Source organism: Aquarana catesbeiana, linkage group LG07 (genome assembly GCF_042186555.1).
Source record: "Aquarana catesbeiana isolate 2022-GZ linkage group LG07, ASM4218655v1, whole genome shotgun sequence".
Lineage (NCBI taxonomy): Eukaryota > Metazoa > Chordata > Amphibia > Anura > Ranidae > Aquarana > Aquarana catesbeiana.
Window position 1 is genome coordinate 113,478,096 of NC_133330.1, and position 26,804 is coordinate 113,504,899.

The following is a 26,804-nucleotide window of genomic DNA, read 5'->3' on the forward strand; positions in this document are numbered from 1 at the left end:
TTGGGAGCCTATCCGCGTACGGGGCCCCGAAAACCAATCACTGCCTTCAGGATTTCTAAGGGCGTACATTTTTGATTTTACTCCTCGCTACCTATCACAGTTTTGAAGGCCATAAAATGCCCAGATGGCATAAACCCCCCCCCCCCCAAATGACCCCATTTTGTAAAGTAGACACCCCAAGCTATTTGCTTTGAGGCATGTTGAGTCCGTGGAATATTTTATATTTTGACACAAGTTGCGGGAAAGTGACAATTTTTTTTTTTTTTTGGGGGGGGGATCGGGGGTGTAAAGTATGCCTGGCATGTTCTACTGTAAGTGTATGTTTTGTGCAACTCACTCAGATGTCTTCTCTCCTCGGCGCCGGAACAGAAACTGCCGAGCCGAGGAGAGATGACATCACATCACAGGCAGGGGAGGATTCTCATTGGCTGGGAGCGATCGCGAGGGGGGGGGGCCACGAATGGATGGCCTCCCCCTCATCACTGAACGCTCCCAGACCAAAGCCGACCGCCTCGGACACGGGGGGGGTCCGATCGGACCCCCCACCCGCGGGAGGCAGATCACGTATGGGTACGTGATTCTGCCTGCCCGTGCCATTCTGCTGACGTATATCAGCGTGAGGCGGTCGGCAAGTGGTTAAGATGCCAGTAATCTGGGAAATAATGTCATAACATAGCTTCCGGGTTACTAGATCCGAGACCCGAACGAAGCATCGGCTTTGTTCAGGTCTTTGGCCAGCCAGCGGATGTTCGGGCTGGTTGCTCAAGCCTCTTAGTGGGACAGGAGAGCCCGGGCGATTGACAGAAGGTGGCGCGAGGGGGGGGGGGGGGTCCTTACCGCTGCTTGTAATAACAGCTGAGCGGCTGCTGGGCCGCATCGTTTGTTATTACAATAAACCCGACATCCGTTATTGAAATTATGGATAAACTCGATCCCTAATTTCAAGAACAATGTTACTATTGCACATTTGATCTCTGTCAGATCATATATTGCAATAAACGTTTATATGAAGGCCAATAACTTGTTGCACTAATTGCACAGATACCTATATAATGCACATCTGAGAACACTGCAACATTTGTTATTCCCAGTCAATAAACTACAGTATTGAAATAAATGCAGAAATTGAGATCAATTCATCTGTCAAACATTTGAAGTTAGTAGTCAATGGACTGTAAGCTTTTTAGAAAGGCAAAGAGTTAAATATTATTCAGCTATAAAATGAAAAAAAAAGGCATGTGGGGAAGGGGTCAGACTGGTTTTTCTTGCTGGTCTGCCATCTCCTTGGAAACCTGAGTGTAAAGATGTGTATGAGATACAAAGCAGAAGATAGTCACTCCCAGTTTATCTCCCACTCCTGCAAGTCTACAGACCTCCCTGTCTCCAGTAGGCTGGGTGCATGGATTGTAACACAAGCAAAGGAGAGCGCTGGTATTTAAAGACATGTTATCTACACGGAGACCAGCTAGGGCCTCCCATTTTCAGCTAACAAAATGCAAGCAATGGGCCAGGAAAGGAACACAGATGCTATTTAGGACCGCCATTATATTGTAAAATATGTTGCAAAACAAATTATATACCCTAAATGTATTGTTACATACTATTGTATTGTCAGTTTCTGTAATGAACATGACTACAATAATTAAAGATGAACTCTATGCATATATAAAAAGACTACCAATCAAATATGTATTCATACAGTGAATATTTGAAAATAGCTTGTAGGGCCTAAAAACAACTTGATATTAACCTCCTGTAATCCATCCTCTGTGTAGCAAAACGTACACTGGGAGAGGGAAGGACAGCATTCTACCAGTATAGGTTGTGAGTATAAAAAGTCTGGCTGCCATAAGCAATACAGTTATTGGTCCAGACACTGAGAACTGGCTCGGTGCTTGACTATACCACTACAGAAGCAGTGACAAACAGCAGTGTTAGGCAACATAAATGCAAGCTGTTGAAAAATAAAACAGGACATTTTTTTTTTTTTTTTTATGCACTGTGGTAACATAAGCATTTTACCACACGTTACCGCAACATACATAAAATGCACAGCACTTTGTGGTGCCATTCATGCTGATTGGCTCCCCAATGCAGTATATGGGCAACGCACCTGCACTGCAGAGCACCGTAATGCACGATAATTATTAGGCTGCCTTACCGTAACGCACAGCAGCACATTACAATGAAGCATGAGGCAAAAAAAGAAGTTCTGGACAGCCGCACTCCGGAATATAGACTTTATTTATAAAAAGTCCAACAAATACAAGCCACAGCAGAAAAATGGGACAAACGAACTGACGCGTTTCACACTTAACAGTGCTTAGTCATAGCTGCCCCTACCACCAAAAACAATGCAATATATATACTAAAATATTTCAAATATGTGACTCCATGTGTGGTTGAGTCTAATTACTCAATTGGATATTCAATAAGACCTGGTTCACACAGGGGCGACACGGCTTACAGCATGACTTTGCGAGGTGACTTGGACACGACTTGAGCTTGAACCACAGCGTGACTTGGAGCGACTTACATCGCAACTTGAAGTCGCCTCCAGGACAGGGGACTTTGCCAGTGGCCAATCAGAGCTTATCAGCTCTTGTGACATCATGCCTGTTTAGTGGGGAGAAACCTGGGTAAATTCCTTTCTGCTTCCTATAAAGTTGCCTTACTATGAACGGGGAGGCGACTGCCATTGAAATCAATGGGTACAAGTCGCCTAGAAGTCGGATTGAAGTAGTACAGGAACCTGTTCTGAAGTCGGAGCAACTTCAGTAGTGTACATTAGGACGGCTCTCATTCACTAACATTGATTTTCTCATGTGGAGCGACTTGAAGTCGGATCCCAAGTCGCCCATGTGTGAACCAGCTCTTAAGGGAAACCCTTGATTTACAAACGTGATCAACGTGTGTGAGTTGGGGGAGTGCACATGAATATGTGAATTCAGTGCAAAAAAATGAAAAATACTTTTACAATAAAAAAAAATTTAAACCAACTTAAATAGAGTGTCTAAATAAATTAAATTATTTTGTTTTAATGAATTATTGCAATAAACTGTGAGCTGTGAATGTGTCCAATGAATATGTGAGCACCTAAATAGTTGGTAAATAAATTAAACAAAATAAAACAAAAGAAGATGTGATAAGAACTAAAAATAGAGTACAAATAAGTGACAATGTCATTGATTATAAACCTGTGTTAATGATAATAATGAAATATATATATGTATATATGAATGTACCAAAACATGCTTAGTCACAGAGGTATATGTGAATAAATGAATAAGTAAGTGTTGTCCAACACCAATTGTGTGTAAGGAACGTTTACTCATATATATTGCGTGTATATACTTTTATATGGGATCTACCAGATCTCTGTTGTTATATATGCAATAGGTGTATCATGAAGTCACATGTTCCAAAAAATTTATACATGAGTCCATGTGTGTATAATATATACAGTGGGGCAAAAAAGTATTTAGTCAGCCACCAATTGTGCAAGTTCTCCCACTTAAAAAGATGACAGAGGCCTGTAATTGTCATCATAGGTATACCTCAACTATGAGAGACAAAATGTGGAAACAAATCCAGACAATCACATTGTCTGATTTTTGAAAGAATTTATTTGCAAATTATGGTGGAAAATAAGTATTTGGTCACCTACAAACAAGCAAGATTTCTGGCTCTCACAGACCTGTATCTTCTTCTTTAACCGGTTCAATACAGGGCATTTTCACCCCCTTCCTTCCCAGGCCAATTTTTAGTTTTCAGCGCTGTCGCACTTTGAACGACAATTGCGCGGTCGTGCGACGTTGTACCCAAAAAAAAAAATGACGTCCTTTTTTCCCCACAAATAGAGCTTTCTTTTGGTGGTATTTGACCACCTCTGCGGTTTTTATTGTGTGCGCTATAAACAAAAGAAGAGCGTCAATTTTGAAAAAAAAACACAATATTTTTTACTTTTTGCTATAATAAATATCCCAATTTTTAAAAAAAAAAACAATTTTTTTCCTCAGTTTAGCCGATACGTATTCTTCCACATATTTTTGGTAAAAAAAATTGCAATAAGCGTATATTGATTGGTTGCGCAAAAGTTATAGCGTCTACAAAATACGGGATAGATTTATGGCATTTAAAAGAAAATTTTTTTTTTTTTCTAGTAATAGCGGCGATCGCGATTTTTTTTCATGACTGTGACATTATGGTGGACACATCGGACACTTTTGACACATTTTTGGGACCATTCACATTTATACAGCGATCAATGCTATAAAATTGCATTGATTACTGTGTAAATGTGACAGGCAGTGAAGGGGTTAACCACTAGGGGGACACAAGGGGTTAAATATGTTTCCTAGGGAATGATTCTAACTGTAGGGGGCGGGGACGTACAAGAGGAGGAGACCGATCAGTGTTCCGCTGTACTGGGAACACAGATCGGTCTCCTCTCAAGTGACAGGATGTGGATCTGTGTGTTTACACACACAGATCCACGGTCCGGCCCGGTTAACGGGCAATCGCGGGTGCCCGGAGGACATCGCGACCGCCGGGCACACGCACAGGGTCCCCAACAACGCGGCGGGTGCGCGCCCCCTAGGCGGCCGGGAAGCCCAGGCTGTCATATGACGTCCACCCTGGATGGGAGATCCCATCTGTGGACGTCATTTGACAATAGCCGGGTAGGGAAGTGGTTAAGAGGCTCCTCTGTCCTCCACTCATTACCTGTATTAATCGCACCTGTTTGAACTTGTTATCAGTATAAAAGACACCTGTCTACAACCTCAGTCACACTCCAAACTCCACTATGGTGAAGACCAAAGAGCTGTCGAAGGACACCAGAAACAAAATTGTAGACCTGCACCAGGCTGGGAAGCAGCTTGGTGTGAAGAAATCAACTGTGGGAGCAATAATTAGAAAACGGAAGACATACAAGACCACTGATAATCTCCCTCGATCTGGGGCTCCACACAAGATCTCGTCCCGTGGGGTCAAAATGATCACAAGAACGAAGTCATTCTTTCCGACGAAATCTGACACAGGCGGACATATTACACACAATATGTGAGTATGTAATGCTGAGAAGAAAAGTTTGTGAATGAACTCAAAAAAAAAAAAAAAAACGATAGATAGGTGGACCCCCGCTTTAAGTGGGAGAACTTGCATAATTGGTGGCTGACTAAATACTTTTTTGCCCCACTGTGTGTGTGTATAGATATATATATATATATATATATATATATATATATATATATATATATATATACACACACACACACACACACACACACACACACACACATAAACATAATCCTTGTTTGCACAATTAACTGTGGACGTAGACTTCAAATATAAGTAAGCACTTAAACATTTATTATCATATAAAAAATTGATTTCCTATCCAATTAAACATTTGTCATCACTGAAAAATTCTATACGTGTTATCACAAAACTTAAAAATATTTCATTTATGTATAAAAGAACTGTATCAGTGTAAACACCAGATGAAAAAATCTGTGTATATACATACATCTAAGAGCATTCTAGTGATGTCCAAAAGAACTGTTGAGCAAATCCAGTCTGTGAATCATTCTATGAATTGAAATGTAAAGATTATGTTGCAAATGTTCTTTTAGAACGTATAACAGACAAAACAGAAGAAATGGTCATAGGAAAAAAAAAAAAAAAAATAGCAAGAACCTTCATTTTATATATGATGACGATTTGGGAGCTCCAGAAACTGCCTTTAACAAAAAAGGTAATAAAAAAATAAGTACCGTATTTATCGGCGTATAACACGCACTTTTTTCCCCTTAAAATCAGGGGGAAATCGCGGGTGCATGTTATACGCCGATCCCCTGCGATCCTGACCTGTCAGAACTAAAAAAATCGCTGACCGCGATTTGAAAATGGCGCCGCCGGCGCCGAAATACACAGTGCCGGTCCTCGGCTCTTCTCGGCGGCTTTCGGTTTCACTCGAGCGCCGCCCGAACCTAGCCGAGTATACTCGGCTAGTTTCGGATAGCTCCGCTCACCGCCCGAGTGGAACCGAAAGTAAACGAGAGCCGCCGAGAAGAGCCGAGGACCGGCTCTGTGTATTTCGGCGCCGGCAGCGCCATTTTCAAATCGCGGTCGGCGATTTTGAAGCTCAGAGGCTTCAGCAAGACTGCACTGGGGCAAGGCTGGACTGGGGCAAGGTTGGTCTGGACACTGGGGAAGGCTGCACTGATATGGCTGCACTGACATGGCTGCACTAGCAAGGCTGCACTGACATGGCTGCACTGACATGGCTGCACTGACATGGCTGCACTGACATGGCTGCACTAGCAAGGCTGCACTGACATGGCTGCACTGGGCAAGGCTGGACTGGGGCAAGGCTGCACTGAGAAGGCTGCAATGATGGGCATTTAAATGTAAGTTTTTTTCCCTTCAACTTCCCTCCTAAAAGTTTTTTTTTCCTTAAAATTCCCTCCTAAATTGAGGTGCGTGTTATACGCCGGTGCGTGTTATACGCCGATAAATACGGTAATAACAAAGAAAAAAATGGTAGCTGGTCAAATAATCCAAAGCATGGACGCCACCATACCACAAGTACAACAAACTGATAAGGCTAAAAAGCCCAAAATAAGCCCAAAAAAACACCAATAAGGCAAAGAAACAAAATCCAAATGGAAGTTGACATTGTGAGCCACAAAAAACTGTACACTAATAAAAAGCCTCCACATACCCATGTACAAATGTATTCACTCTTTGTTATATTGCAGCCATTTGTTAACATCATTTAAGTTCATTTTTTTCCCTCATTAATGTACACACAGCACCCCATATTGACAGAAAAACACAGAATTGTTGACTTTTTTGCAGATTTATTAAAAAAGAAAAACTGAAATATGACATGGTCCTAAGTATTCAGACCCTTTGCTCAGTATTTAGTAGAAACACCCTTTTGATCTAAATACAGCCATGAGTCTTTTTGGGAAAGATGCAACAAGTTTTTCATACCTGGATTTGGGGATCCTCTGCCATTCCTCTTTGCAGATCCTCTCCAGTTCTGTCAGGTTGAATGGTAAACGTTGGTGGACAGCCATTTTTAGGTCTCTCCAGAGATGCTCAATTGGGTTCAAGTCAGGGCTCTGGCCGGGTCATTCAAGAACAGTCACGGAGTTGTTGTGAAGCCACTCCTTCGTTATTTTAGCTGTGTGCTTAGGGTCATTGTCTTGTTAGAAGGTAAACCTTCGGCCCAGTCTGAGGTCCTGAGCACTCTGGAGAAGGTTTTCGTCCAGGATATCCCTGTACTTGGCCGCATTCATCTTTCCCTCGATTGCAACCAGTCGTCCTGTCCCTGCAGCTGAAAAACACCCCCACAGCATAATGCTGCCACCACCATGCTTCACTGTTGGGACTGTATTGGACAGGTGATGAGCAGTGCCTGGTTTTCTCCACACATACCGCTTAGAATTAAGGCCAAAAAGTTCTATCTTGGTCTCATCAGACCAGAGAATCTTATTGCTCACCATCTTGGAGTCCTTCAGGTGTTTTCTAGCAAACTCCATGTGGGCTTTCATGTGGCTTGCACTGAGGAGAGGCTTCCGTCGGGCCACTCTGCCATAAAGCCCCGACTGGTGGGGGGCTGCAGTGATGGTTGACTTTCTACAACTTTCTTCCATCTCTCGACTGCATCTCTGAAGCTCAGCCACAGTGATCTTTGGGTTCTTCTTTACCTCTCTCACCAAGGCTCTTCTCCCTCGATAGCTCAGTTTGGCCGGACGGCCAGCTCTAGGAAGGGTTCTGGTCATCCCAAATGTCTTCCTTTTAAGGATTATGGAGGCCACTGTGCTCTTAGGAACCTTAAGTGCAGCAGAATTTTTTTGTAACCTTGGTCAGATCTGTGCCTTGCCACAATTCTGTCTCTGAGCTCTTCAGGCAGTTCCTTTGACCTCATGATTTTCATTTGCTCTGACATGCACTGTGAGCTGTAAGGTCTTATATAGACAGGTGTGTGGCTTTCCTAATCAAGTCCAATCAGTATAATCAAACACAGCTGGACTCAATTGAAGGTGTAGAACCATCTCAAGGATGATCAGAAGAAATGGACAGCACCTGAGTTAAATATGTGTGTCACAGCAAAGGGTCTGAATACTTAGGACCATGTGATATTTCAGTTTTTCTTTTTTAATAAATCTGCAAAAATGTCAACAATTCTGTGTTTTTTCTGGCAATATGGGGTGCTGTGTGTACATTAAAGAGGAAAAAAATGAACTTAAATGGCTGCAATATAACAAAGAGTGGAAAATTTAAGGGGGTCTGAATACTTTCCGTCCCCACTGTATGTATATATGACAGTGGCTATCTATATGTCCGCTTTCAAAAATACCGCAGTTGTCCTAATGTGTAGTGGCCGCTAGTATTCGGCATACATGCAGCAATCTGCAACGATGTCGATACCGCAACCATAGTGAAACTACAACTATTAAACTGGGTATTGGATAGAATAAAAAACAAACATCTACATAAAAGAAGAATTACTATTCATGTCAGACACACAAACCACAGTCTACACCCATGCCGGCATCGCAAACCTCAAAGAATTGCAAAATGTCGGCTGCTGGTAAAAACAGTTTGACATAATGTGGAACATTGTTAACAAGTGTGTCTAACATGAAATAGAATCCAATAATATAAATGGATACAAATGAATACAAAACCAAATAAACCACTCTACACTAACATAGGGTAAAGGGGACAAGAGAACAGGAAAACAAAAGTCAGGCAGGGAGGCAAAAAGAAAACAAAGTGAAAAAAAAAAAAAAAATGTATTCATGAAAACAGACAGTAGAAGACATAGCCATGCATGGTATAGACTACGAAAATAATCATGTTTACACATGGAAAAAAACTAAATTTTTCCCTGACAAATCCCGTAAACAACAGAAAAAACTAGTACGTTTTTCAGACCATGACAATGAATCAGCGAACGACACAATGGCTACCACAGCATTAGACTTGTCACTGGAACAATTCTCCACACCAACCGCCCCAGATTGATTGAATAGGAGCCGGAATTCAGGAAACCCTCATGGATCCAAGAAAAAGGCAATGAAAAAACAACATACAAAAAGGACAAGGAGAGGGTTCTAGGAGACACCAACACTCCAAGAAACATCCATTATTCACTACGGGGGACCCCCCGATGATTTCTAATTTCCTGAACATCTCTAAGAGGGTTTTAAATGATGAAGAAATAAATCTACTATCAGAAGGATTGAACTTTTGCCCCAGTAGGCATTTTGACCCTTTCGGGACACTGTTGGACATTAAGTTTTCACGTAACCTTACTTTGAAAAAGCATTATTTTGAGTTTCCATCAGAAATGGGAGAAACCTCTCCGGGTGCCTCTGACACAGGTGAGTCTCCTCCCTCTCCTTCTCTATTTACAGAGGTCTGCGCTTTGCAGGACCTCATTGAATTGGCTTCAGAATCTAGTCCTCGCCTCAACGATCCCACCGATATGTCTAATCATATTCCGTTCAGAATGAGATCTGATTTCTATCCAGTGGCATCGAGAGGCAGGGATCTCAATCTTTTTCAAAAACTAATAGAGAGAGATTTGACCCAGCTGGCTCGGAGCTGTCAAAAGAGTCCTATGCAAGATAATCTATGAATGAGAGACAGGCTTTGAAATCTTTAACTTCTGATAGTAACATTGTGATTAGATATGCAGACAAGGTAGTTGTGTTAGACTCTAATGTATATAATTAAGAAGTTTTGCGTCAGCTGTCTGACATCACTACATATTAAAAACTTAGAGCTGACCCTACTTTAGCTTTTAAAAAAGAGCTGTCTTCCCTTTTAGATAGGGCGGTTACATTGGTATATTTTCACAGAAAGAGAAAGACTTGTTTATTCCCGAGTGTCCAATTATGCCTGTGTTCCACCATTTACCTAAGGTCCACAAGGGGTTAAACCCCCTTGTTGGTCGACCTATCGTCGCAGGAAATGGCTCATTGAATGAGTGCCTTGGTGAATGGTTGCACAGTCAATTGCAACCGCGAGTTTGTGATCTCCCTGGGTTTCTCAGGGACACCAAATAATTGCTTAACAAACTAAAAATGTACAATGGAAAGACAATTACAGGTGGAATTAAATGTGATGTGACGAGCCTATATTTTGCCATTCCACATGTCCTGGGTATACAGGCAGTTGCTTTTTTCTTAAATCTGGGAAATTCTCATTGGCACTTCAAGAGTTTATTTTACTATCCTTAGAGTTTCTGCTTAAAAATAATTTGAAAAACCCTTGATTAACAGACGTGATCAACGTGCACATGAATATGTGAATTCGGTGCAAAAAATGAAACAAATACTTTAGGCTTTAGTTTATAATGGTTCGTACAATTACATATGTATGCCCGTTTTTACGTGTGGCAACATTTTGCCCGTCTCCATACTGACCACGCTGTTCGCACAGTGTTGTGGATATTAGTGGGAATATTATTTATAGATGGTTTTTACGTACATGTTGGCAGTTTAGTCAGCCACTAGGACTCTAAACCGGACATGTTTTGAACACTGTAGACCAGGGGTCCTCAAACTTTTTAGACAGGGGGCCAGTTCACGGTCCCTCAGACTGTTGGGGGGCCGCACTGTAGTATAAAAAAAATATGAACTAATTCCTAAATTCCTATACACACGTGTTGTTTGTAGTGCAAAAGAATAAAAGAATGAATAATAAATAATAATATATATATAGGGGATGAACAGGGGGACAGAGGGATGGACAGGGGGACAGTGGGGTGGACAGGGGGACAGAGGGGGGGGGGGCAGTGGGGTGGACAGGGGGACAGAGGGGTGGACAGGGGGACAGTGGGGTGGACAGAGGGGTGGACAGGGGGACAGAGGGGTGGACAGGGGGACAGACGGGTGGACAGGGGGATGGACAGAGGGGTGGACAGGGGGACAGAGGGGGGGACAGTGGGATGGACAGAGGGTGGACAAGGGGACAGAGGGGTGGACAGAGGGGATGGACAGGGGGACAGAGGGGATGGACAGGGGGACAGAGGGGTGGACAGGGGGACAGAGGGATGGACAGGGGGACAGAGGGATGGAGGGATGGACAGGGGGACAGAGGGATGGACAGTGGGATGGACAGGGGGACAGAGGGGGGGACAGTGGGATGGACAGGGGGATGGACAGGGGGGCAGAGGGGTGGATAGTGAGATGGACAGGGGGACAGAGGGATGGACAGGGGGACAGTGGGATGGACAGGGGGACAGAGGGGTGGACAGGGGGAGAGGGGTGGACAGGGGGACAGTGGGGTGGACAGGGGGACAGTGGGATGGACAGGGGGACAGTGGGATGGACAGGGGGACAGTGGGATGGACAGGGGGACAGTGGGATGGACAGGGGGACAGTGGGATGGACAGGGGGACAGTGGGATGGACAGGGGGACAGTGGGATGGACAGGGGGACAGTGGGATGGACAGGGGGACAGAGGGGTGGACAGGGGGACAGTGGGGTGGACAGGGGGACAGTGGGATGGACAGGGGGACAGAGGGGTGGACAGGGGGACAGTGGGATGGACAGGGGGACAGTGGGATGGACAGGGGGACAGAGGGGTGGACAGTGGGATGGACAGGGGGACAGAGGGGTGGACAGGGGGACAGAGGGATGGACAGGGGGACAGAGGGATGGACAGGGGGACAGTGGGGTGGACAGGGGGACAGAGGGATGGACAGGGGGACAGTGGGGTGGACAGTGGGATGGACAGGGGGACAGAGGGATGGACAGGGGGACAGAGGGGTGGACAGGGGGACAATGGGATGGACAGGGGGACAGTGGGATGGACAGATGGACAGTGGGATAGACAGGGGGATAGAGGGATGGACAGGGGGACAGAGGGATGGACAGGGGGACAGAGGGGTGGACAGGGGGACAGAGGGGTGGACAGGGGGACAGAGGGGTGGACAGGGGGACAGAGGGGTGGGCAGGGGGACAGTGGGGTGGACAGTGGGATGGACAGGTGGGCAGGGGGACAGTGGGATGGACAGGGGTCCTCACTTGTTAGCAGGCTGTTGCCTGAAGCCTCCGCTCTCAATGTCACCCTCCGTGCCTCCTGTCTGCGTGAGGAAGACGTGAATCTGTGCTGTGAATCGCGCGGGACTGTGCTGGAAACTACACTTCCCAGCATGCAGCGCAGCACACGGAGCCCTCCATTACTGGGGTGGGGGAGGCGGCTTGAGCGGAGCGGATATGCTCCCTCCTGAAGCAGAGTGGACCTGCCCAAGCCGAGCCGACCTGGCCCCGGCCCGAGCCTGGCCTGTCAGGAATCCGGCCCTGGGTGGGGTGGGCCGGATAAATGTCCTCGGCGGGCCGCATGTGGCCCGTGGGCCGTAGTTTGAGGACCCCTGCTGTAGACTATTGAGAGGTTTGAGTGGGGATATGTCTACAAGTTAAACATGATTGGCCATACATGGCAATGTCTTCTATTGTCTGTTTTCATTAAATTTTTTTTTTCCCTCGTTTTTTTTTGCCTCCCTGCCTGACTTTTGGTTTTTGTTTTCCTCTTCTCTTGTCCCCTTTACCCTATGTTAGTGTAGAGTGGTTTATTTCACATTATGTCAAGCTGTTTTTACCAGCAGCCGACATTCTTTTGCAATTCCTTGAGGTTTGCGATGTCGGCATGGGTGTAGACTGTGGTTCGTGTGTCTGACATGAATAGTAATTCTTCTTATGTAGAGGTTTGTTCTTTTAGACATCTTGTATACACATTTGCTTAGATTTACAGCTTTATAGCTTAACAGTGTGGGGTCCTTATCGAGCATTTTATCCAATACCCTGTTTAACAGTTGTAGTTTCACTATGGTTGCGATATCAACATTGTTGCAGATTGCTGCATGTATGCCGAATACTAGCGGCCACTACACATTAGGCAACTGCGGTATTTTTGAAAGCGGACATATAGATACCCACTGTCATATATACATATATGTGTACATGGGTATGTGGAGGCTTTTCATTAGTGTACAGTTTTTTGCGGCTCACAACGTCAACTTCCATTTGGATTTTGTTTCTTTGCCTTTATATATACACGTTCCTTACACACAATTGGTGTTAGACAACACTTATTTATTCACATATACATCTGTGACTAAGCATGTTTTGGTACATTCCTATATACATATATATTTTCATTATTATCATTAACACAGATTTATAATCCATGACATTGTCACTTATTTGCACTCTATTTTTAGTTCTTATCACATCTTATTTTTATTTTATTTCATTTATTCACCAACTATTTAGGTGCTCACATATTCATTGGACACATTCACAGCTCACAGTTTATTGCAATAATTAATTAAAACAAAATAATGTAATTTATTTAGACACTCTAACTTGGTTTAAATTTATTTTATTGTAAAAGTATTTGTTTCATTTTTTGCACTGAATTCACATATTCATGTGTACTCCCCCAACTCACACACGTTGATCACGTTTGTTAATCAAGGGTTTCCCTTAATTGAATATCCAAATGAGTAATTAGACTCAATTAACCACACATGGAGTCACATATTTGAAATATTTTAGTATATATATTGCATTGTTTTTGGTGGTAGGGCAGCTATGACTAAGCAATGTTAAGTGTGAAACGCGTCAGCTCGTATGTCCCATTTTTCTGCTGTGGCTTGTATTTGTTGGGACTTTTGATAAATAAAGGCTATATTCCGGAGTGCAGCTGTCCAGAATTTCTTTTTTGTCTCAAGTTGTTATATGCTTAGCCTGGAGCGGTGATCCCCTTTCCTTTCCACATTACAATGGAGCACTCAGGTCTGAACAATGCCTTGTTACCCTGATTACCTGAACATTTTTCAACATGCTCAAAGCTTTATGTGACAGACAGATTTATTCTGACATAGGTAAGGAAATCATTTTCTTTTACAATCACAGTTTTTATCACGTTATATTTTAGTAGTTTTAAAATGATTTGCAAGTGGAAAAACTGTAAACCTAGAGCTTTACAGTCTGACATTCAAAAAAAGTGTGCAACTGCATTTAAAGCTTTCCAAAAATCAAATTCATATGCAAATTCTGTTCTCAGATTTAAATGGGTTGTTAAAGTGGGGGTCCACCTATCGTTTTTTTTTTTTTAGTTCATTCACAAACTTTTCTTCTCAGCATTACATACTCACATATTGTGTGTAATATGTCCGCCTGTGTCAGATTTAGTCGGAAAGAATAACTTATATTATTCACTGCAGGCGGTTTCCATCTTCATTGTGGGCATTTGAAGCCCACAAGCATTTATTTCCTGGATGTAGTGAATGCTGTGCTCCCAGCATTCACTGCTCGTTCCCGCACATGCTCAGTGGCATCCTGGGAAGCCTGAGACTAGCTCCCAGGAGTCTGGGAGAGGCTAGAAACACGCCTACTCCCACGGGAGGAGAACCAGGAAGCGCAAAGAAGAATAGAAAAATAAAAGGTAATTATGGCGATTTAAATTTTTTTAAACGGCATGTCAGCATCTAGGCAAGGAAGAGAATACATACAGATTTGTTCAAAATTTGGGTGGAACCCCACTTTAAGTCAGAAGGTTTATTTTAATGCATTAAGATAAACAGCCTTCTGTGTGCAGCAGCCCTCCTCGGCTCCCCTAATACTTACCCGAGGTCCAGCAATGTCCACAAGTATCTCGGCCATCCGGGACTCTCCCTCCTGATTGGCGGAGACACAGCAGCGCTGCCATTGGCTCCCGCTGCTGTCATAGTCAGTTAGCCAATCCCTATATAACCCCTACTACTACTGGGAGTACCTCAGTTTTGTAGCAAGGAAATACACGTGTATACCAAAAGAAGGGAGGGACCTCTGTGTACCGTGATGTACTTCAAAGAAAAGGACTTTACAGGTAAGCCATTTTAAAAATCCTTTTTTCCTATTATACATCACGAGACACAGAGCCATAGTAGTTATTATGTGGGATGTCCAATAGCAATGCCAACTGAAGGAAGGGAGACACAAAAGTAGGGCACTAAGAGACTAGAGGACTTATACTGCAGCCTGCAGTACACTGCGCCCAAAGGTGATATCCTCGTGACCTTTTACATCTACTTGATAGAATCTGGTAAATGTATGGACTGAAGACCAAGTTGCGGCCTTGCAGATTTGAGCCATGGAGGCTTGGTGATGCACTGCCCAGGAAGCACTAACAGCCTTGGTGGAGTGCGCTTTAATATGAAAAGGTGGAATGTTCCTCTTTAAACCATAAGCTTGAACAATCACTTGACAAATCCATTTAGAATAGTAGATTTCAACGCTGCTTGCCCTCTCTTAGGACCTTCTGGCAACACAAACAAAACATCTGTTTTATGAATCTGAGCGATCACCTTCAACTAGACCTTGACTGCTCTCACCACATCAGGAGAATGTAGTGACCTTTCTTCCGCAGAACGAGGTTCTGAAAAAAATGAAGGCAGAACAATATCCTGGTTTAAATGAAAAGCTGACACTACCTTCGGTAGGAAATTTAGGATGAGGACGCAACACAACCTTATCCTTATGAATAATCAAATATGGCTCTTTACAAGAAAGAGCAGCCAACTCTGATACTCTTCTTGCAGAAGATATGGCAACCGGAAAAACTAATTTCCTTGTCAAAAAGAACCAAGGGAATATCTCCTATCGGCTCAAAAGGCTATTTCTGTAATGCTGATAGGACCAAATTCAAGTCCCAAGGGTGCAGAGGTGACCTAACCGGAGGATTAATCCGCGTTACCCCCTGAATAAAGCTACGAACCAGAGTGTGTGAAGCAAGTGGTCGTTGAAAAAACAACGATAAGGCCAACACCTGGCCTTTGACAGTACTCAAGGCCAGCTTAATTTCTAATCCCATTTGTAGAAATTCAAGGATCCTACCTATGACATATTTCCTGGGGTGCCAACCCCTGAATTCACACAAGGAGACATATGCCTTCCAGACTCTATATTATATATAATATATATAATATAATGGGCAGCACAGTGGTGTAGTGGGTAGCACTTTCGCCTAGCAGTAAGAAGGGTCGCTGGTTCGAATCCCAACCATGACACTACCTGTCTGGAGTTTGCATGTTCTCCCTGTGTGGGTTTCCTCCGGGTACTCCGGTTTTCTCCCACACTCCAAAGATATGCTGGTAGGTTAATTGGATCCTGTCTAAATTGTCTCTAGTATATATGAATGTGAATTAGGGACCTTAGATTGTAAGCTCCTTGAGGGTCGGGACTGATGTGAATGTACTATGTATATGTAAAGCGCTGCGTAAATTGACGGCGCTATATAAGTACCTGAAATAAACAAATAATATAATATATGGACTCTGGAGGCCGGCTTCCTAGCATTAACCAAAGTAGAAACTACTGAACCTGACAGCCCATGGTCTTTCGGAATGTGGGTCTCAATAGCCAAACCATTAAATTTAGCGTTTGTAAGGTAGGATGGAATACCAGACCTTGCGAGAGGTCTGGCCACGGTGGTAGGGTCCACGGGTCCCCTACAGTCATCTTAATGATCTCTGCATACCAAGATCTCCTGGACCACACCAGGGCCACAAGAATCACCTCCTTCTCTTCCTGCTTGATCCTGCGAAGAAGGTGCGGAAACAGCAGAACAGGAGGGAACGCATAGATCAGTGAAATCTGATCCCACGGAAAAACTAAGGCATCTGTTCCGCATGCCAGCGGATCCTTTGTCCTTGACACAAAGTTGTCGATCTTTCTGTTGAATCTGGACGCAAACAGATCCACGTCCGGAATTCCACATCTTTGACATATTGACAGAAAGAGGTCGGAGTGAAGAGACCATTCTCCCTGGAACAACTGTCGGCAACTCAATAGTCCGCCTGCCAATTCTCTATTCCCGGAATGAAGACTGTCGACAGGCAAGGAATGTTGTCTTCAGCCCAGGATAGGATATGATTCACCTCTCTCTGAGCAACACGACTTCTCGTGCCCCCTTGATGATTGATATTGGCCACTTCTGTGGCATTGTTGGATTGGATCCTGACCAGACAATTCCGTAATCGGAGCGTCCGGGGCCGGACGTGCTGCCCGAAACTATTGATGGGCAAGGTCATTTCTGTTTTGGACCATTTTTTGACAGATGCTTCTTCCAGGACTACTCCCCAGCCCAGAAGGCTGGCATCTGTTGTCACCACCTTCCAGGTAACTGGTAGGAAGGACTTTCCTTTCTGAAGATTCTTGAATATCAAACACCAACTGAAGCTTTGACGCACTTTGGGGGATAAACGCATCTAGAGTCACAAGTCTAGAGCTTGGATCTTTTTGTTCCAAGTTGACAGGATACTGTTTTGCAGCAGTCTTGAATGAAACTGCGCATAAGGAACGGCCTCGAATGACGCTACCATCTTTCCCAACAATTTAATGCAAAGTCGAATAGAAGGATTCTTCTTTGCTCTGACCACTTGAATCAGTTCCCTTATGGAACCTATCTTTGCCTGGGGCAAGAACACCCTCTTCTGAGCTCTATCTATGATCAGGCCCAAGTACTGCAATCTCATTGATGGTTTTAAGGAGGATTTCTCTAGGTTGAGAATGCAACCTAGGTATTCCAGGTAGCTGACTGTGGTGACCAAACTCTAGTTTAAGCGGGCTACCGAATGATCTATCAAGAGTAGATCGTCTAAATATTAGCTTTTAGACAATCCCTGAAAACCCTTCTCTTCAGAGAAGCCTACCCTAACCACACCTAACAACTGTATTTTCATTTTTTCCCATCAGCTCATCCCCCACAGTTATTACCTTTTGTTTCTACTTGACCCTCCCTTCTAGATTGTAAGCTCTAATGAGCAGGGCCCTCTGATCCCTCCTGTATTGATTTGTATTGTAAGTGTACCGTCTGCCCTCATGTTGTAAAGCGCTGCGCAAACTGTTGCCGCTATATAAATCCTGTATAATAATAATAATAATAATAAATAAGCCAGAATCGTTATCCCCTGAGCCCTTAATCTGGCTAAAGGGGGAGCCAGAACACTTGAGGTGCAGTAGCTAGACCGAAAGGCAGAGCTACAAACTGAAAATGAAGATTTTCTATCTCGAAGCGTAGATATTTCTGGTGAGCGGGGAAAATAGGTACATGTAGAGAAGCATCCTTGATGTCGATTGAAACTAGCAGTTCTCCACCTTGTAGAATGGAGACCACTGATCGGATTGACTCCATGCGAAAAGAGCGGATATTCAAAAAACGGTTTAGATCTTTGAGATCTAAAATGGGTCTGACATCCCCGTTTGGTTTTGGTACCGTAAAAAGGTTTGAATAAAACTAACCCTCGCTCTTCCATGGGGACCACTGATATCACTTTTTGAGACAAGAGATGATCCAAAGCCAGAAAGAGACACTTCTTTCTTCCTGGGTCTCTGGGAACGTTTGATCTGAGAAAACGAGGAGACAGGAACGCTCGGAACTCTATTCTGTATCCTAGAGATATTGAGGAAGCCACCCATCTATTTCGACAATGTTCCTGCCAGAAGTCTTCCCCCACTCAAGCAAGTGGGGGCGCCCCTTCATAAGGAGGTTTTAGTATTTTGTTTAGTGGGCTTCCTCCACCAGGGCTTCTTTTGACCCTGGGGTTGACCCTGAGGTTTATCTCTTGAACTTGATGGCGGAGGCCGTCGTGACTCCCTGGAGGCAGATGCTCCTGGCACTGGAGAAGAAGCTTGTTTAAACGAAAAACGCTTAAACTTCTTCTTAACCGGTAAAAGAGAACTTTTCCCATTATAAATTCTTTGGATATAGTTATCTAGATCGTCTCCAAACAACCGTTCACCATGAAACGGGAAAACTAGCCAAGAGCTCTTTGCATGGCGCTTCGGCTGACCAATTTTTCAACCACAGAACTCTATGCACATGTACCAGCCCAAGCATAAGCCGTGAGCCTTGGAGAATAGAATCTTTCATAGAGTCTACTGTAAAACATAACGCCTCTGATATCCCGGCCAAATCTTGGGCCTGCTTATCAGGAATAATCTTGAGCACCTTTTTAAACTGGTCTTTTAAGGACTGACATACTCCGATCGCTGCCAGCGCAGGCTGAACCACTGCACCTGCCAGAGAAATATTGTTTTTAAATAAGAATTCCAACTTATTTGTTGGATCCTTCAACATTTGAACATTGTCTACAGGACAAGTCAAGTTTTTGTTCACAAGGGCTATAGCAGCGTCAATTGCTGGAAGCCCCCACTTCTTATTAAACTCTTCCTCCATAGGATAAAGTGTTGAAAAGTTTTTTGGAGGAAAAAACTGTTTATCTGGGTGCTCCCACTCAGAATACATAAGCTTTTTCAGTAATGAATGGATAGAAAAAGTATGAATAGCTTGGGGAGGCTTTAGCGAACCCGAACAAGTGGGCTCATCGACTGACTCCGCTACTGGCAGCAAAAATGTGGAGCAGACCAATTCAGTGAGAGATTGTACCAACAACCTTTCCTGTAAATCCGATCCATTCGTATTAGACTCTTCAGAAGAGGAGTCATCACCCTCTTCCTGGTCCCCTGAGAGAAAAACGTCATCTATCGTCCCCTGTTCCTCAGTTTGAGGGTCCTGGGTAATGGACGGGGACCTATTACGCTTAGTCCCACTCTGGGATGCGATTAAAGCATCAATTTTTTGTTCCAAGCCTAAAATGGTTTAAGAAAAAAACCTCTTCAGTAATATACACAGGGGCTGCAGTGCTAAAAGCAGCTGCAACAGTCGACGTCCCTGATAGCTCACTCTGACCAGCCATATCACTCTCAGGGGAGGATGCCATCTTTTTTTTAGATGGTTTTTGGCTTCCTACTGGCTGTAGAAGTTTTTCTAGAGCCCTTTTTTGAGGTGCATTTACCCCCCGTTCCGACCATAGCCCGATGCACAGGTACTACCAGAAGGAACGCATCCACTGCTTGAGCAATAGTCCAGCCCTGCCGCTGCTATTAATGCTCAGCCTGATGCAATAGTAAATGTGTCAAAAGGAATGCCTGTGTCACCAAACCTCTTTTATGTCCCTCTCTGCTCTTGTGTCCCTCCGCAGCTTGCAGCAGTAAACATGGTGCTTTTAAAAACACACTTTCCTGCTCTGGACGTTGGAGGACGCCAACGCCGCGCTAAGCCCCGCCCCCCTCCATCGCCTATGGCCCCCCTCTCTTTTTTAAAAAAGAACTTTACCTTGTGAGCGCGGGCCTCTGATCCTATGGGATCGTACTATGAGGGGGAAAAATGGTGAGGAGGGAGCCCGGAGGCCCCTGAGTTGGACGGCGTGCCGATCTTTTTTTTTTTTCTGATGCTTCTTCCTCGTGAAGATGGGGAGAAAAAAGCACAGGTGTGGGGTGTCTAGTGGGGAGGAAACCCCCCCAGACTTACCGGAGGTCTGCTGCCAGCTGGAGGAAAAAAGGCTGCTGTTCCGGACACAGCGCAAGCTCTTTGAGGAAGCATGAGAAGGTTTGTGTTCCATACAGCCCCCAGTGGTGACACATAGGCATGACAACACTCATGCCTATGTGTCACCACTGGGGGCTGTATGGAGACATTCATAAGAAAATTCAAAATTTCTTAAAAAAACTCCACTTACCTTTCCTGCCGCAGGGTTTTCTGTGGTAAAACCAACAGACCCAATCTTCACCCTTAATGGTGGGTTCCGTTAACAAACCTTCAGAAGCTGGGAACCCTCGAGGAAACCCACAATCCTGGACCTGTAATAGCACCACCGCCAGTAAAACTTTATGGCCTTAATACCAAAAGTACTGGATCCCGGGGTCCAGCTCTCTAAAAAGAGACGCACACCTTTACTCATGACCAACACCTTAGACACTGGCAAAAAACTGAGGTACTCCCAGTAGTGTGAGGGGTTATATAGGGAGTGTACTTTTTGTCTTAGGGCGTGCCAGTGTCCATCACCTGAAGGTGGCCTATAACCCACATGGTAACTACTATGGCTCTGTGTCCCGTGATGTATGATAAGAAAAGGAAACTTTACAATCACTTTAGGTCCTTGAAATTATTACAGCATAATAGTATTCCCTAAAATAAAAAATAAAAAAATCACTAAGCCTTAAGGCTCTGTTCACATCTAGGCGTTTTTGGGCATTTTTCTGCTCTAAGCCTCAGCTCTAAAAACACCCAACAAGACAAATCCCTTTCATTTCAATGGCCCCTGTTCACATCTGAGCATTCTGTCACCTAAAGCAAAACACCTGTCGCTCAAAAAAGTACACAAGCTTCTTTTTTGGCAGATTACAGGCGTTTTACTGCTTTCACATTGGTGACCATTTAACCTTGAAAACACCTGCTGCAAAACAGCAATGCTTAGATGTGAATGGAGACTTAGACTCGGTTCACACAGGAACGACTTGTCAGGCGACCTAGTCGCCTGACAAGTCGCCTCCTGTTCTGTACAATGGAACCGTTCTAATCGGAGTGACGCAAGTCGCTCCGACTTAGAAAAAGGTTCCTGTACGACTTTGGGGGCGACTTGCATAGACTTCTATACAGAAGTCGTTTTGCAAGTCGCCGCGGAAGTCGTTTGTAGGTCGCCTCGCTGAGGCGACCTGCAAGTCGTGCCGCCCGTGTGTGAACCGGGTCTAAATCTTACCTGAACTGAAATGAGCGCTTTATATGCAATCATAAAGCCGCATAAATGGCAGCTCAACACAGAGGGAGGTACAGGATCAAAAAGCCAGGAGGGTCACAGTGTAAACAGCATTGCCATACCTAGAAGAAGTAACTTTCTCCAAGTTTGGGATCACACGGCATTGCATTTAATCAGACCAGAGTCTCCTTGTCCACGAAGTTAACAATACCTCTGTGTGTGTGTAGCCACTGACGTGTCACTAAAACTCATTTATACAGAGCAGGTGCGGCTCTGGAAAGAGAGAGAACACAGTATCAAATTTAGCTCTTCCTAGGCACATACATACAACTGTACCTAAAACAAGAATGCCAAGCCAGGTCTACAACACCCTATTTCTGACAACAAAGTAGAATCACTGCCTTATGAGGAAGACTTGACATTTCTAGCTGCTGAAACAAATACTCCTTTAAACTGCCCACATACTATCCCATCTGACTGTAAAATTTCCGTACACTTGTACAATATAATAGACAATATAATAATGAGGAGTAGATTGAGATCTTATCAAGAGATAGACAGGCAACAAAAATTATAAAAAGGTCTGTGGGATAGATCATACCAGGAGGGACTTCAGGAACTTACTGGTTCTAAAACCTAAACATTTTTTACCTTAATGCATTCCTTGTATTAACCCTTTCTCGTCGCCGCCTCCCGGCCCTTTAAAAACTTCTAGATCCCGGGAGGCGGAAATGGACATTCATGTGACCCCTGTGATTGGTTGTCACAGCAATCGCATGATTGGAAAGCTCCCATTTGCAAGTATGCATCGGGAGCTTTCCAGTCCCCACCAGTTACTGTGCTGGGAGTGCGCACTCAAAACATTTTTGTGTTTACATAGGGCTGCATATATGTGGCCTGCCGACGGGAAGAGGTTCAGGTAAAAAAATATTTTAGGTAACAGTATTTCCCCCTCACACTTATAAGTAAGCTCCACTAAGACCCCTTTCACACTGGGGCGGTTTGCAGGCGGTATTGCGCTAAAAATACCGCCTGCAAACCGCCCCTAAACAGCCTCCTCGGGCTTTCACACTGAAGCGGTGCGCTGGCAGGACGATGAAAAAAGTCCTGCAAACCGCTTCTTTGGAGCGGTGAAGGAGCGGTGTATTCACCACTCCTAAACCGCTCCTGCCCATTGAAATCAATGGGACAGCGCGGCTATACCGCGGCTATAGCCGCGCTGTACGAGTGATTTTAACCCTTTTTCGGCCGCCAGCGGGGGTTAAAACCGCACCGCTAGCGGCCGAATACAGCTGCAAGAACGACGGTACAGCAGCGCTAAAAATAGCGCTGTTGTACCGCCGACGCCCCCACCGCCCCAGTGTGAAAGGGTCCTAAATCCAGAGCCGTGCTTGTCTGTAGCTGCCCTGCTTGCTCTCACATGCTTTGATGTGGCAGCATGAGCCATTGTTTCCCGCTGCTTTCAGTCAAATCCTGACACTATCTATGGGCGCAGGCAGTCCGGCTCAGGATCGAGCCCACAGGCGTGCCACACTGAAAAGAGGAGAAGCAAGGAGTGCTGGAGGAGGACCTGAGAGCACAAAGCAGGTAAGTATATCATGTTTGTTATTAAATAAAAAAAATTACTTATTCACTTTAATATGTACAGTCTTCAGGAAAGAAGGGACATGGGAGACGTGACTGAAATGGTTAAATACATTAAAGTGGAAGTCCATGCAAAAACTAAACTCCCTGCCTCTATAGACACCACGGATCTAACACTAACCTCTCTATCCCTGTAAAGAAAAAACGAGTATACATACCTTTTTGGAAGACGATCTGACCCGCTCCGACTGGATCCCATGCTGAGCTGTCAGCCACGGCTTCACTGTAGAGCAGTGGTTCTCAACTTGAGGGTCAAATGACGATTTGCCAGGGGTCACCCAATCTTGGGCTGTTCCTGAAGCCTGCACCGCTCTCCCAGCCTTTTCGCAGCAGGGCAGTTCCTGAAGCCGGCGGCCGCCCACTCAGCCTCTTCACAGCTGCCCATTCAGTTCACGGCATGGCTGGGGTGCAGAGACTAGAGGTCAGCTGACTGGTGAGGAATGTGAAGTGGCAGGGGCTAGAGGAGACCCTATCTCCTGATTTCAGCGACGAAACACCACAAAGTCGAAGACACAGTGAAGCCGGAGACACAGTGAGAAACACTACCTGTACCTGTGATTATAGTTGCCATTAAAAGTCCCCACTACAGTTCTCAGATCAGCAGATGATCTTGATCAAGAGCACCCAAGTTGGCTGATCAGAACTCCCACCAGCACTGCCATTGATCTCTCCCCGCCCCCCCACTGGCACTGCCACTGATCCCCCCCCCCACAGCACTACCACTCATCCCAGACTTCCAGCAGAGGTAGCAAGTCAAAAGTAAGCAGATTCTGTATGTTTGTACCCTGGTATTTGACTTAGTTATTTAACTCAAAAGTGGCTTCAAACAAGCATGGGACAAATGTAGATCTATACTCAGATAAAAAGATTTTAAATAATAATAAATAATGGGGCACATGCGATAGACCACTTAGATGTAGCTTGCAGAGAAGTTCAAGGAAAGAGACAGCTGGATGCTGTGCCTGTTTGAAGCAACTCTACATATGGAAAGAGGAGGGAATGAAACCCCTTACCTTCAGTGTGAGATATCCGCTCCATCAGAGGGAATGATTCTCATTTCCTTTCCTCTCTGTTTGCTCATGCATTAACGCAGGAAAGAATTCCCTGAGCTGCACATCCTGCTGCTGCACTCCCAATATTTACTCTCCCAGATCTCCACCCTCCCCCTCACTGAGCACAAACCTGCAGCTATTTCTCTAAGCCTGTTTGACCGAACCAGCTTATTACTATTGCTGGCTTCCACGCAGCTATCCCTCCCTCTATTAACATATTTACTCAACTCAAGAGGCTGCAGGCTGTCCATTTCATAACGTAGGCAACAATTCTCCCTATTCATTTAAACACACCTCCAACCCTAACCCCCTTTCTTATGCATTATACTTTTCACCAAGTAGTAGACAGGGTAATTGACATTAATTTGCTAAACAACAACTTCTGACTGTATGTTGCACCCATAGATCAGTGTTTTATAAAATGATTTCTAATTGAATCAGCTTATGTGTTAAAATGTTATCAGTTTACAGAATATTGCTTTTTGAATAAAACTGAAAACTACTGGCACTACAATATAACTATTACAAAATATCATATACATTATTACATATCTTAGTGAATTGAAGCTACAGACAGTTATAAGTAACACAGTGTTTTCTATCATTTCTTTACTGAATGGATTTAACAGATTCCACCTTTTGCAAAAATAATAATAAATGCACCTATATTGCAAAAATGTACATTTATTTTTTTGTCACATTTCAGTTTGCACACTCTGCAAGAATCTGGTTCCTGTAGACTATTCCTCAGGTCTGCACTGAGGTGAGAAACTATCAATGGGCTACAAGTGCAGAGACATCACTACACTTGTGCTCAATTGGAAGCCACAACCCCCCTGCTGCGGCGGAAGATGCGACTTGTAGTTTCATTTACACATTTTGTGAATTAAAGTATAACTAAAAAAAGCTAAACTTTTTGTTTGTTTTTTTGGAGGGGAGAGGGATTAGAACCCCTGTCAGTTTTTATTGCTGTCTGTATCCCTGTTAGGGAGATTCACCTTCCCTATTTACCATTATCATTAAAAGAAAAGAAAATCCCAAAAAACTAACAGAGGTGACATCTTCCAATGGGAACACTAGTTCTGGTGACCTGGGGAGGCAAGAGATTTCCCTTAAAGTGGATGTAAACCCGAACTTTTTTTTCTATCACACTTTAGAGTATAAGATTTCCTATCATTTGAGCCCAGTCTTGCCACACAGAGTGAATCCAGCTCTGAGCAATCCTCTTTTATTGTTCAGGGAGATAAATCTTGACAAACTGAGAAAGTTGTCAAATCCTCCCCCTTGCTGTGAGTGACAGGTGATTTACATCTCCTGCACTAGCCTAAGGCCCCTTTCACACGGACGGACCGTCTATCCGTTTTTCTTCCATCCGTCGACGGACGACAATGCATTCCTATGGGCAAACGGATGACCATCCGTTACCATCAGTTAACCTCCGCTTCCGTTTTTATCCGTTTTTTTTAACGTACAAAGCTACGTCCAGATCCAGAAAATTTGCACTGCATTATATATATATATATATATATATATATATATATATATATATATATATATATATATATATATATATATATATATATGTACTGCCATGAAACTTCTCCTGATGGAGATAGAAAGTAGTCGGCAAATTGTTCACGCATGGCAGTGTAGGATGGGTGGAGCAAGGCTTTCTAGGTAATTTCCTTAAATGCAAAGAAACTGCTGTAAATGGATGAAAACGGATACAAAAACGGATGAAAAAATGGATGTAAACGTGTACATTAACGGATGAAAACGGATATTAACGGAACGGATGACGGATGACGGATGAAGATGGATGAAGCAACGGATAAGAACTGATACGTTTTTAACGTGGCTAAACTGATGGTGCCCGTGTGAAAGGGGCCTAAGAGACATGCAGTATGTTTTAATTCACCCCCACTCCTTTCTTCAGCAGCTCTGTAAGGATTGGCTGTTCCACACCTCAGCATGATTTGGCATGCTGAAGTCATGTGGTTACTTTCCTGTCTTTTCACTGGATGTTAGAGATCATAGCAGAAGTTCAGTGTTAGAAATACACAGGAGAAAATGCATATTGACAAGGAGTGTAGAGGTGGGCGGAGAGTCTACTGACATCACGGACTTCACCCACCGAGCTCCAGACAACAGACCCACCCACAGAATCTGCAGTTTTTCGGGTCTAATAAACAGACAGAGGGAAGACATTTGACAGGTAAAGATTAATGCAGGAGGCATGTATATCCTTATAGATAACCCCTATGGCAGTAGTTTAGAAAGGATGACATTGGGTTTACAGCCACTTTAATTTGTAGGTATTTCCTTTCCTTTCTGTTTTGGCTATGGAACAGGAAGTGAAATCTCCCCAATGGAACAGAGGGTAAAAATAAATCTTACAGTGGTTACAACCCTTCCTTACTCTATCCAAAATAAAAATACATAAAAAAAGCATTTCATATAGTTTGCCTATAGTTCTACTTTAATGATGTGGCTGT

The 26,804-nt window shown here is 44.1% G+C and overlaps 1 protein-coding gene across 7 annotated transcripts in view; it reads right to left on the bottom strand.

Annotated features, from left to right (window-relative positions):
* The window catches only part of SGSM3 (small G protein signaling modulator 3), a 746,342-nt gene that overhangs the window by 667,637 nt on the left and 51,901 nt on the right, over window positions 1-26,804 (bottom strand). The window contains exons 1-2 of one of the 7 annotated variants that reach the window (XM_073592647.1): window positions 24,271-24,428; window positions 21,736-21,886 (exon numbers count right to left, since the gene is read on the bottom strand). The exons of 4 other annotated variants lie outside the window; for them this stretch is intronic. The gene's annotated coding sequence lies outside the window, so the exon portion shown is untranslated. Of the gene's footprint in view, window positions 1-21,735; window positions 21,887-24,270; window positions 24,429-26,804 lie in introns of those variants that run through there. 2 more of the 7 variants (XM_073592645.1, XM_073592648.1) reach the window with 2 other exon arrangements.